Raw genomic sequence first — 12844 nt, 5'->3', positions numbered from 1 at the left:
TTACCTCTCCTTAAGTACATTTTCCATGTAACAGATTTTTTGTGTCGTCTCGTTTTTAAGTAACAAAGAATATTAAGAAATATTTTGTAAATAATAAAATTAAAAAAAAATGTATAGTTTAGAATGGTCTTTGTATTATATGAAAAAATAAAAAATCTTATTTAAGTACACGTATTATTTTATTTCACAAAAAATGTTTTAAACATATTCCTTAATATAAGGTCATTACATACAGAATTATCAGAAAACAAACTTAGCATATCTTTCATAGTTTTTCCATGATATTTAAAATACAAATAAACTAAACAATATTCACCACAAACTGAAGTAAAATGGTTTTGAAGAGGTTTATTGTTAAAAAACCACTGTCTGGTGTTTCTTTTTAAAAATAAGTTATGGTAACCTGAAGGCTTCCTTCCGAAGGAATCAAAATATTCTCCTATACCAGTAACATCAATGTGTATGGCAACCCAGTGGGAGCCTGGTTTCGTGTCAGGGTCCAAATTACTAACAATAAAGACAGGTAGATCGACCCAAATAGGTATTTTGTTAGCAGCAAAAACATTTGTTTCAAAAAGTGGGTTTAATTTCTTCATACAAAATTGTATCTCATTAGTATCCATAATTACTTAATTAATAACAATTTTTGTCTTGATGATGCTGCAAACAATGACTACAACAAAATAAAGTAAACGAAAGAAAACATTGTATTTATATAATTATGTTTTTCAACTATTATAATCTACAGATACATCACGGTTTTTGTTTATTTCAATAATGTTATCAAATTCTGCATAAACGATACAATTAATGGTGCTAGTTAGAGCCGAATCAAAGCGTACTTCTATCCGAACACTTCCATGTCTAACAAGATTCCAATGTGAAGTTGAACTAGCAGATAAATCTGGGGTTAAATCAAAACATAACAAACAATAACCTCCACCATAATCTGTTCTACTTATTCCATTACCTTCGTTGTGAAAATGAATACCAGTTCCGGAAAATAAGGTGTGATATGCCGCCGCTATTAAACCAGAACTAAATGACGGTTGTAATGTTTTAGAAGGAATTTCATGACCATCTACAAACAAACTAAATGAATTCATATTATAGTTTTGAAAATTAAATGGATTCAAAGCTAAATTTCCATTAAAACCTGAATTTGATACAAATCCAATAATACACCGTTTAGGAATTTGTCCGAGAAATATATTATCCAATGTTTTACCCTGGACCCCTGATGGTATTGTGAGAACCTTAACTTCTGCTCTCGTAATGGGGTACTTCGCAGTCGTTGTTGCCAATACTTTTTGATGGGCTAACAAAACGCTAGGATTAATTTTTGTTCTTCTAACAATGAGACTAGCATCTGTTATTTGTACTTTAAATTTTTTATCTTGATGACAAATTAAATTAAACGATTCTTTTGATCGGACTAACTTAATACGCAATTCAACGCCATTTATCAAGAATTTCTCTTGGTTAAATATATCGCCATGCAAATGTCCAATCATTTCCACTTGCTTACTCTCTTTGATAAATTCTAGTCTTTTCTGAAATCCTTTGTTGTTGGCGTCAACGGTATCCATAAAATCTGGGGTATCCTCATACCATAACCCACAAGTAAGATGGGTTTTTTTGGCTGCCGGTCCATAGTTGAGAAGATTTTCCATATAAGCACGGTAAGCATATGTATTGTTTGGGGGTGATATGAGTTTTTGATTTAAATATACATCAAGTTGGTTGAAAAGGGAATGTAGCCAGTTATTGGTGGGTCCAACTCCGGCATCTGCTTTTAATTTTGTCCCATCTTGATTCAACACTTTAGCAGTAATATGTAACATTGTGTGTGATAGATCAATGTAGTCATCTCCTGATCCAGGTACTTGAAATTCAATGGGGCCATCATCACTTAAAGATGAAATTGGTTTGTAATGAATCCAATGTCCGCTTTCAATACTTGTTTGAGTTGATGGAAGGGCAAATATATCTAATTCTGATTTTGCACATTCACATGAATGACTGTGTAGAAATGACATTATTTAACTTGAAAATATATCGTTATTTTTATTATTATTTTTACTTCCTCTTCGTCGCGATGCTTTTCGAGTAATGAGCGGTTCTCTTCTTTTATTCGACATTTTATACCCAGATCCTGACATGAGAGAATCAATTTTTTCATCAGCCTTTCTTTTTAGGTTAGCGCTCGCTTCCTTAAATCGTGATCGAATTGAACTATCCATAGGACGAGAATTTACCATATCAGATAACAGACCAACCCCTGCCCCTAAGGTTTCTTTTCCAATGGTTTTTAAACCGCTAGATAACAAAGGGAGCACTGATCTAAATAGTCCACCCAAAAAACTGCCTATACCATGTCCTCGTTGGTATGGAACTCCCTTATAGACAATACCTATCCCAGAGCCGGCTTGGTGTGAATAATAATGTTCGTAAGGACAAGAGACTGACGATCTGTTGTAAATCATTTTACTCGTTGAAAGTGTAGCTTCACGCAAGAAGATCCAAATTGAAATGGTACTCTGACACCAGTCGTTGTTCTTATATCTATTTCAATTGTATCGAACTCTCTTCGTAAAACTGGTACATAATGAGCGGGTGAGAAGATGTGAGTTTTATAAGCTCCATAAATGAACTTAGTTGGATCTAAAGGTATTATTCTGAGTAATGAAGTAATAACATCTCCGACTACTTGTGGATGTATTATATCAGTATAAACAAATATTTGAGATGGTAAACCTAAATATAAATTTGCGGGGTTTTTTCCTAATGTATTTTGTTTTAAATTTGTTCTCGGTTTAAAACCCAATTGCAGACTTAGTATCGGAGTTGTTATGATAGATGTTATTTCTTTATTTGTTGTTGCTATTCCAACCAGTTTTGTTAATCCATCATATCGAAATTTTACGTTATTTTTTAACTGTGGGTTTTCATTAAACGCTTGAAGAAAATGATCTATATTATCATATGTAGTGGCTGGTATATGAGTTTTTATATCCACTATTTTTGTAGTTTTATCGGTGGGTGATAACACCGTCTTCTTTAAATAAATGATGTTTTCGTGCTCTTGAACATTATACATGGAACAAGGGTATTGAAATTCCACCAACCCAACTACCCATTCTCCATCTAATTTAATTGTCTTTGGTAATTTAGTTAAGAAATGTGCAGTCGTGTTATCCGTGTAGTAATCTGATGAACTATTACTTAACAAAGTTAGATAAAAACTATTTTCACTCATATTTTCTTTAAGTTTGATTCAGGTATCCAAGAATTAAATTTATTAGGATAACCTTGCCACTTAACTAGTATTTCCTTTCTGCCAGCAACTCGACGCGAGCGTATTATTTTATCAATTTTATACTCGTTGGAGGGGAGGTAAGTTACTTTTTGTAATTCTTTAGAATAAAATGTACCAATGATGGGTTCACCTTCTAAATCCTTTATTGTATAAACAACTCGTGGCGATCTGTTAATAATCGAATCAATAATAAATATTTCATCACTCCAATTACTTTCATAACCTTTTTGAAACACATGCTTATATTTAGTGATTCTAACATGATCACCTACATTTAGTTTTTTAGTTTCTGATGAAATTTGCCTATCTTTTTTGCGATCATATAAATGGCACCAAACAGTCATAATATTATTAGAGCTAACATCAACTGGGCGCATTTTAATGCTAGAATGATAGCTATGGTTGTAAGAATGTAAAAGATCTTGTAATATATTTGTGTAGTTATATGTATTCTTATGAGTGAAGTAACGCCACATTTTCATTTTAAGTGTTCTTTGAAACCTTTCTACTATACTTGCTTTAATGTCGGGGTTATTAGTGGTATAATAATTAATATTTTTGCTCTTAAAGTAATCTCTAACCGCCCTTGAAACAAATTCTGTACCTTTATCAGATTGGATGTGACGGGGAACAGAGTTGGCTTCAGTAAATATGCTTTCAAAACATTGTTTAACAGTTGCTGAATCCTTCTTCTTCATGGCTCTTGCAAAAGCATATTTACTGAATACATCAATAACACAAAGAATATATTTGTACCCATCATTATATTGACTATAAGTACTCATATCACTTAAATCGGCTTGCCAAAGTTCATTAAAGTTCGAGAGAATGTATTTATTTCTAGTAAATCGTCTATGAGTAGGTTTATGCAGCGTGTACGTATCTTGAGATTGTAACCATTTTTTCACTTCCTCTTTGTTCATTTGACCTTTCATTTCCTTTGATAAATTATTTAAACTGCTATAGCCAGCTGGATTAGAGACATCATAGTAGATTCTGTTAATGTCTAATAAGGAGTCCATCTTTCCCACTCTATTTTCTTTCCGGATCTCTTTTGCTCCCGTGTAGCAAGAGGTGTAGAAGTATTATTATCTTTATCTGTTGAGGCTCTCGTCTTCACAGATGTGGAGGGGGTAAAGGGTTCAATCAAAGGAGTACCTTTAATAAATGCTAAATTTGTAGGATTACCTATGCATGACCTAGGAACTTCGATATCTTTTAAAAGTAAAGCAAACACTTCCCATCCAATTGGCTTAGGACGTTTAAGACATCTAACGGTGTCGCTTACCAAATCAGTAATATTACTATTTTGAATGGTTTGGTTATTTATAACAACTTCACCAGTCTGTTTCCACCAAATTTTCGGTTTACTTGAAACAATGTAATCTAACAACGTTCGAGCTTTTCTTTCATAAGATTTAGGTAATATGTTTATAATTTTTGATGGACTGATTGGCATTAGTTCTTGATTTATTTCACCAGGTGGAGTATTAAACGATGACGGTGTGGCTGCTTCAGTTATATTATCTGTAACTGACTCATTATTTTCATTCTCCTCCTTTTTGTTCACTTTTGTTTTTATAATATCATTACTTTCGTTGATGACTTGATCTAGCCCCTCCATCACGATGGGTAGTCTAAACGGTTTTCGATCTGTTTCAATAAAATGTAGAAATCTTTGTAATGCTTGAGAATATAACGTCCACTTTTCGCGATCATTCATTTTACTTTTAAGGATCTTTTGCATCTCTCCATCTAGCCGAGATGAGGAATTTTCGGGTGGACTCTCATTCCGTTTCAGTCTTTCAATAAAATCTGATTCTACTAATAACATTTTTTTTGTGTTTTCCATTTTGTTTATGATAAAGAGTTCACTAAAGCACTTAAAACTGCACCTAAAATAATAGGTAGAAATGCGCCTCCTTTTTGAACTATAACAGTTTTTCTTATTTTATGTTTCCCTTTCGAAACTAATTTTCTTAAAATATCTTTATATTTTTTTAGTTTCGTCTTTTCTTTTTTTTCTAATGGAATTTTCCCATTTAGGACGTTATAAATACACTCACAAATAATGTTGATCTCTTCATCGTCACAAGATTTAAGTAACGCAGTACGATATTTGGGTTTAAGCAACTGCAATGCTTCAAGTAAATGTTTATATGTGTTTACTCTTGCATGCATCATGTAGAACTGACTAAAATATGCTGATTTTTATCATATTTAAACCCCTTTTTAGGTACATACACTGTGCAATGCCCATCGAACGGAAATATTTTTGTTTTGAAACGGCATATGTCATTTGTATTTTGTTTCAGGTCAATCATGAGGTAACCATGAGCCTCCTTTGTAGCATCTTTGTAGGCTTCGTCCACAAACTTTGAGTTTTCTGGGTAAACTTGTCGTGACAGGTAGCGTATTTGAGTTTTATCCCTGGGATTTTTAAAAAATACAATGTAGCTTGTATTCAATGAAATATCACGTTGACCTCGACCTTGATGAAATATGTTTTGTGTAATATAAAAAACACTTAAGTTTCTATGATGACTACCTTTCGTAAAAATGTCAACGATTCGTCCATCTGATTCTCTCATCAAATCATCTATAATAAGAAGTTTAGGTTTCTTCCCATCAAAAATTGAAAAATCTGGTATTCCTTGACTATAATTTACATTTTCCAGATTGTAGAGAGGTTGCATTTCATCATAACACCAAATAATTTCATCAAATTCAACATTACATATCTCTTTGGAGTTATTCAAAAAGTTTGTGACAAATTGAGTTTTACCACAGCCACTAGGACCTGCGACAATGGTGGTGAAAGGATGATAAAAGTGAATCATTATTAAATATCGTAATCTATGTGTATGTGTGTGTTTGTGGGTGAGTGTTGATATGTTAACGGATGGACTTTAAATGGTAATATTCAGAAAGAAGATTACTATTTAAACAACTCAGATATAGTAGAAAAAAACAAAAGGATTACGTAAAAAAATAAATTTATTATATATGATCACACTTTTAACATTAATTTTTTGTTTCTTATTTACAAAACTACCTTAAAAGATACAATAAAATAAAATTCATACATTTTTTTTTACATGTTTACAAGTAATATCTTAAAAATATACAATGTACAAACAATAATTTAGAATTCGAATGTTCTGTGTGATTAAATTACAACTTTGAAACTTTTTAATTATTGCGGTATTTTATAATGACCCCACGCAAGAGTGTCAGAAGAGTTTTCTAATAAGTATCGTTTTGTATCTTCATGCGATAATGATATTTTATTTATTTTTTGAGTGAATATTATATGTTTTATAGATTTAAATCTTAGCATTTGAGCGCGTTGCAAATTTTTATTAAATAAACACGTTTTGTAATTGTCAAGAGTAAATTTTTTTGTAACACATTTATTGACTCCTTTGGCTTTTGATAAAACACCGTATTTTTCAGTTTTCTCATCATTCTCGTCATATTTTTCAACATCTAAGGTATACATTTTAGATCTCAGACCTACGAATTCTTTTAAAATTCTACCATTATTTTCATCTTTGAAAAACCCTAATCGCTTTTTATTAATTAACGGCAAATCATATTTATTGTTAGGAGGATAGTCAGATGTATCAAAATATAAATTAAGGTCTGATTTTATATCTGCGTAATAATTTTCCGTGAAAATTTGATATACTAAGCTATCAGTATCTGTATAAAGAAGCTTAAGATTGTCTGGATATTTGGTTTTCATGTAGCTGTAGTGAAAGTCATACATCAAAGTTTTTGATATATCTAATACGCAAAATCCCAAATAAATCGGTTTATTATAAAATATTCTAGTTTTTTTCAACTGAACGGCCACTAAATTCTCAGAGAATATGGATAAACTATGGAACTCGGGTTTCGCTATCAAAGATTGAACCCCCTGCGTTTTTCCTCGATTTTCCCAGTTATTTAATAATTTGACATTTACACGTTTTGCAACATTTTCCATGGTCTTACCGAACACTGAATTATTCATTAGTTTAAAGAAATCTTTTTCAAAATCGGATGATGCCTGTGATCGCATGTGGGTGTTCAAATCTATGTAACTTTTTAACCACATAGACTGCTGAAATTTAAGAATGCGATGGATTTTACTCAATTTCAAACCATTTTTTAAACACTGTTTTAGATTTCTATAGTGAATGACATAATTCGTTTTTTTATTTAAATTAGGAATTAATTTTTTTTCTTTGGAATTACCCAAACAAACGTTTTCAGGACAGAATGGCAAATCTGAATGAGAGTCATGCAACTCGTTAGGGTATTCGAGATCAACTTCTAAAATTAAACCATGATCAGCGTCATCAGATATATTAAAGTCAGTATCTGTATTTACCCATTCAAATTTACCGGTAGGAAGACATTGAGACATAGCCCACCCGTAAAGGTTATTTGCATCAAAGTACATAAGAAATGACGATGGGATATTTTGATTATAATCTGACAAAAAAATATTATTAGCCTTCGCATATCTATTACTACATTGTGATATGCCACCTCGAATATTTTTCGCTATAAAAGCTATTTTATCGATATCAGTTAGGAGTTCTAGTTTTATTTTTGTAGTTCTTAACATTGCATCCCAACTTAATCCCGGAGCAGTATAATAATGAGCGGGGTCTAATCCATACGTCTTAAGACAAAGGTTTCTAAAATTTTCAAATATATCAGTTAGTAATAAAACATCAGTTTTTAAATATAAATCAGAATAATCACCCATATTTTTGCATTGAAAATGAGACCAAACATCTTTTGCGTGATCATAATCCTCCTCTGAGATGTGACTATCAGACAAGGAACTAAAGAAATCATCTTTAGAGGGAAGAGCTGTTAAGTTTAAAGAATCGTATGATGACATGTGTTCATAGGGATATACACCCTTTCGTAATAAGCGTTTAAAATCCTCCTCGCATGAAAAATTCAATTTTAATTCATGAAATTGTTCAGGCAACAAGTTTTTTGCCAATTTGTCAAGACCACTGGACATAAATTTAAGTGAATCAACAAATCTCAATTTAACTGTGCGATTATTTATTTGCAAATTCTTAGAAAATGAAATGTATTTCTCTTTGTTCTCTGGAATCAGTTCAATGTCGCCTTCCATCAAACCAAGCCCATGCACTATAAAATGACTATCATAGTTACACAAATTATGGAAAAATACAGGTACAAAATTAGGTGCCCTGTATTTTTCTGAACAAAATTTATGTGCCACTCCTTCATAAAGACCAGTATGGTAATTATAGGAAATGACTGAATCCTCGTTTAAATTTTTATCACAAATTTAACATGTACTACTCTGAGAAATATGCACATTATTTGCATTAGATAAAGGCAATGGAGTTTTTACAAAAGTATTTCTCCTACAAATGGCCTTTAAGTCTTGTTCCATATACTTCATAAATTCCTGGGTGCAATTTTTGCCTTTATATGTTCTGTACACTGACAATTTATCATTATAAGAACATTTAATATAGTATCCAAAACTATATACCTCATGTTTTTGTATATTTGTTGTTGAGGATGTAGTAGGATTAATTTTACCTGTTTGAATCGGGTTTAGAAAGGCCTCGAAATCAGCATAAATAACAAAAGGTACCCTTAATTTACGTTCATAATTATCGAAAGTAAGTATATTGGAGGAAACGTTTTCATTGAACCAGTTTTTCTTTTTATCCTGTTCTGAAGGTAAATGTGTACAAACATGGAAACAATCGTTTCTTTGATGATTCATTAAATTGTCACGAGTTGTAAAGTTCGTCAAACAACCATCACAAATATGTGCGGCATGCTGTGTATTTGATAATTGTTTGGATACTAACCTAGATAAATTTTTGATATAGCAATAATGCCCCTTACTGTCTTTGGATATGTACAATAAGTTCAAGTGGGTAGCTTTTTTGCACTTTGTTAAGTGTAATGGGCCTACTACGTCATGTATTTTACTTTTCGAATTGTATTCAAGACCAAAAACGTTTATACTTATATCATTCATTTTTTCAAATTTCTGAATATCTCCAACTTTAAGTGGGAAAGTTAAATTTCCAAAATTTAATTTATTTTTATGCGCTATATACGATTTCGTAGTGTTTGATCGATGACTTGTAGGTGGATACAACCCTGACAATACAGCCCATCTAAAACATTCATGATCACTATTTTTTACATTAATAACTGCTTTTCTGTTCTGAATATCACGTGGTAATTCGATATAGGAAGAACCACGCAATGGATTAAATTTGTTTACATTGACATCTAGATAGTTAAATTTTACTAAACTCCATCCACTATCTTTTCTCTCAAAGTTAAATAATTTTGTTAATATATCTTTAACAACTGACTCGAAAATCTCATCTTTGTCGCTGCTAACATCAACTACATTGTTACATAATTGGAAATCAAATGTATTATTTACTTGTTTGCTCTCTTGAGTAAAATCCGCATTTAAAATAAAGTTTACTTTTAAAGCATGGTGATCAGTGAGGGAACGATCCAATAATGCAAAGATTTTATCTTTATTTCCTAGTAAAATAGATTCGGGAGTAAATGGTTGGTGAACATTTTCATTTAATAGTATTCTGTAAGTGGCCACCCTATTCTTAAAAGCATTTTCAATTAACTGAACATTAACCCATTCAATGTCAGCCCTTAAAACATTATTTTTGTGAACATTACTATTTAAATGATTTTTAAAATATCTTTTAGAGACAAACTTATTACACACAGAACATTCAATTTCATGATTATTATTTGTACTCACAATGACATCGGGAACTAGTTCGGATGATGTTGATGCGACAGGTTCAGCAGCTGCTGGACGGTTTTTCTTCAATAAGAATTCTTCAGTCTCCAAAACTGCAGCTGTCCTTTTTACTCCCCGTCCTATTTGAGAAGATCTATAACAATACAAAATAAACATAAATATCTTAATGTGAGATAAAATAAAAATAATTACTAAAATGGTTGGTTGTATATACTAACGTAAGTCTTTTCGACACTGCTGACAATAGGCCTGCATCATCAAAACTCCATCAATCACATCTGATGACTCAGTATTCCCCTTGGAATTTTTTATATGCCCATCACATGGTGTATAATACGGTATAATATCAGAATCTTCCAGTAACGTGTGAGGTAATTTGTTTGAAATGTACCACATTCTAATATTTCTATGAAAATATGATACAATAAATTCTTTACTCAATTCCTCAATCTTATCACGAGGTAAGGTGAGACCAATATGATAATAAGTAAACACCATTATGGAAAAGGATATCACAATACAAGCACGGCACCAAAACACTGAATGATATGAACTCGAGATACCCCGCTTATATAACCAGTCCTCTCCCACCCCACGTTTATCCTAACAATTAGTTCAGGTCACAACAAGTTAGGGACCCATCCTTTGTTAAACAGGTACCGGTTAAGAGTTATAAACATGTATGAACAGGAATATTTTTACTTACGCCTCTCGATGAAGTTGGCTCACAAGACGGGCAGCCTCGCATAGATCTTCATTTTCTTCTATTTCTTCACAGAGTCTGATAAGTTCAAGATCGTAGACATCACAGCTCAAAGAGTCCATTATGAAATGAGAAATCATACAGTGCTTTCTTTCATTTAAATAGTTGACTACACGTATAAGATTTCTAAGAGTGGGGACTGTAACCTTTACAAGTGAGAAGTTTAAATTAAAACTTGTTGTAATGTTATACAATAAAAATAATCTGTTACATGGAAAATGTACTTTAGGAGAGGTAAAAAATGAGAAATACGTTAACACAATCATTAAGCTACTACTATCATTAATAATTATAACTATCACTGTTTCTTATTATCTATAAAATATTTCACACTACTGTCCTTAGAAGCTAATTGCTTTGTTATGTTATAAATAATATTTCGCGTATTTTGTAGCTCCAAATCGTCTTCCAGCGCAAAATATTTCAATCTGAAGTCCGCATGCTTCCAGTGTTCCATGGGTGGGATGTTTTTAATTGTTTGCATATCATATATCTCGATTTTAATCAAATGTGATGCATATGCCCCGTCGTCTTGTCCGGATGATAAGTTTGCAACACCGTCTGGTGAACTTTTGCTCACATTCGAAGACCGTTTCACAATTTTGGGTTGCTTTTTAGGTCGTTCAAAGAAACTATCGATATTGTTTCCTGAACGTTTCTTTGCGATGGCTTGTTTAACTTTGAAACCAAGCGTACCCTCTTCATCGCTTGATTCGTCTTTATTATTATCCGGGTAGTAATAGTTCTTGAAAGTATTTTCAGTGAACTGAAACAATATAAAACAATAATTTACACACTGTCTACAATCTTTATAATTAAAACACAAAGAACACAAGTGAAAACAAAACAAAGTAAGTTACGGTAATAAAAGACATACTTACATCCATTGTTGGGTCTTTCTATAAACACTTAAACACTTCACTGTTGAATTAACACTATATTTCTATATACTGCAATAGATACAAGGAGCTCTGATACAGTGGACTGCCACGACGGTAATACTTACTCAAACTCATTTCTCTTCGGCTTTTATACTGTGTCACTATGACCAGGGTACAGTACCGTTAAAATCATGTCTCAACAAGTTCATCTAATACATACGCTCTCTTTACTAAAACCCAAATTCAAAAGCATAATAGGAAACAATAAATCCATTGTCGGTATAAAATATAATAGATGTCTACCAATAAAGCAATTATGCTGTTATAACAATGAATAGCAACGCACAAGAAATGTTGACGTATTAGACTAAATCATGTTGAAACCAGTTGACACGTCTCGTTCCTTTTTTTTAATCACACAAGGTAACATGTCTCAACAAGTTCATCTAAACAGACGTTCTCTTTACTCAAACCCAAATTATAAAAGAATAGGTATAGGAAACAATAAATCCATTGTCAGCATAAAATATAATAGACGTCTATTAATAAAGCAATTATGCTGTTATAACAATGAATAGCAACGCACAAGAAATGTTGATGTATTAGACTAAATCATGTTGAAACCAGTTGACATGTCTCGTTCTTTTTTTAAATCACACAAAGTAACATGTATCAACAAGTTCATCTAAACAGACGTTCTCTTTACTCAAACCCAAATTATAAAAGAATAGGTATAGGAAACAATAAATCCATTGTCAGTATAAAATATAATAGACGTCTATCAATAAAACAATTAAGCTATTATAACAATGAACACAAGTGCACAAGAAATGCCTCACACGCCTCGTTATTTTTTTAAATAATAGAAAGAAACAAGTAACTACGAGTTTACTTTATATCGGAAGACTAGGTGAAAGCAGGTTAGTTTGAAATGAGTTAGGTTGATTTTAGTTAGGTTTGGTCAAGTTAGGTTTAGGTTAGGTTTTCGAAGAATAAGTTAGGTTTGGTAAAAGGTTAAGGTTAGTTTAGGCTGCCAAAGGATTACTAGTGTAAATTCTACGTCAGAAGAAGGTTAG

At 32.0% G+C, this 12844-nt stretch overlaps 1 protein-coding gene across 1 annotated transcript in view; it reads left to right on the top strand.

Annotated features, from left to right (window-relative positions):
- The window catches only part of LOC134680042 (delta and Notch-like epidermal growth factor-related receptor), a 54217-nt gene that overhangs the window by 15304 nt on the left and 26069 nt on the right, over positions 1–12844 (top strand). The window lies entirely within an intron of this gene.

The sequence above is a fragment of the Cydia fagiglandana genome, chromosome 3 (assembly GCF_963556715.1).
Source record: "Cydia fagiglandana chromosome 3, ilCydFagi1.1, whole genome shotgun sequence".
Lineage (NCBI taxonomy): Eukaryota > Metazoa > Arthropoda > Insecta > Lepidoptera > Tortricidae > Cydia > Cydia fagiglandana.
The sequence above is the reverse complement of the archived record's forward strand: the minus strand, read 5'-3'. Positions and strand labels throughout refer to the sequence as shown.